Genomic DNA, 1,553 nt, shown 5'->3' on the forward strand with positions numbered 1-1,553 from the left:
AGAGAGAGAGAAATAATTTTGGAGGAGGGAAAGAGAGAGCGTTAACAGAAGAGAGAGAGAGAGAGAGAGAGAGAGAGAGAGAGAGAGAGAGAGAGAGAGAGAGAGCTGTAATCGCTGTGACTTTTTCTCGCTCGTAATAACAGACCTTTCTGGGAATTTACTTAATAAAGGTTCTCTCTCTCTTTCTCTCTCTTTTTTGTATTTTTTTTTATTCTGGAAAATCTCAAAAATGACGTTTCCTGGAAATGCACTGGAAATGAAATACCACCTTTGCGTCTTTGTAGCTATTAATAAAAATTCAGTGACATCATGATTTATTACTTTTGTTACACACAACGTGTGATCGGACCTCCAGCTTACTAGGGACGCGTGTAAGGTTTTTCCCTCATTCATAAGTTTTAAACATTATAGTCCTAATGTAACGTAAATTTAAACGTGCTAAAATCTGTGGTTAAATAGAGCCTTGTTTCACCAACGTAAATTAAAATAAATAAGCTATATTTTATTAGGAATAATTATTCTATACTGTTTAACATGCACATTATTTATCTTCTACATTTTTCATTGTTAATAAATAAATCATAAATATGCCATCATAAAATTCCTGTATCTTTAACTCAACGCGAAACACCTTTTTCAGACCTTTATAGGCTCTTCCATAGACCTTTCCTACCCGCCCTAACAACAACAACAGCAAAGTAGTTTGTAGGCTTACTCCCTGAGCAAACAAAAAAGGCATTATAAGGTATTATAGTTATAAATGTAATTTGACCATGCCAACTATCATTCATACCACTTATTTCCCAAACAAACGTCTTCCGTTATTATGGGATAAGGGTCCCAACCCACACAGATGTCCACAAGTGGGTGGAGAGGTCTACGTGGTAAATACCTGTCATTCCCTAGCGATCACCCACCCGGGCACTGACCAGACAAAATGCAGCTTCGAGAGGACAATGTAAAAGTTTTTCCAACTCCCTTCGGAGGCTCAGAAGGGAAAAAAAAAAAGTTCTCGAAGGAGAGACGATCGTCCTTTGTTCAGCGAGGTCTTTGATGCATTGGTCGAGGAGGAGTTACAAGGATTAGGATGTTTCAAAGACTTGTTAGTCCATCCTAAGAGGAGACATCGTGTGCTCACTTATCTGTAGGAGCAGGTTTTACTGTTCATTCACAGAGGAAGAGGAAGAGGAAGAGAAGGAGGAGGAGGAGGAGGAGGAGGAGGAGGAGGAGGAGGAGGAGAAGAGGAAGAAGAGAGGAAGAGGAAGAGGAGGAGGAGGAGGAGGAGGAGAGAGAGACAGACAGACAGACAGAGAGGCTAATATTCTTCTCCATATAAAGTAAACGAGATGAAGAATGAATATGACGGGTTTTTATATTTTGTTTACCTGGGTGCGTTCTTTCCGGACGATTTTAACGACGATGTTTCCAAGCTATCAAAAATGAATGCTGTTTAGATGCTGTAGACTCTCTCTCTCTCTCTCTCTCAAGGATTGGTCATAGCACCTTATGCTGCGCTTAAAAATGGATAACTTTAGGGCAAGTCTAATGTAAAG

Source organism: Macrobrachium nipponense, chromosome 4 (assembly GCF_015104395.2).
Source record: "Macrobrachium nipponense isolate FS-2020 chromosome 4, ASM1510439v2, whole genome shotgun sequence".
NCBI classification, from domain to species: Eukaryota; Metazoa; Arthropoda; class Malacostraca; order Decapoda; family Palaemonidae; genus Macrobrachium; species Macrobrachium nipponense.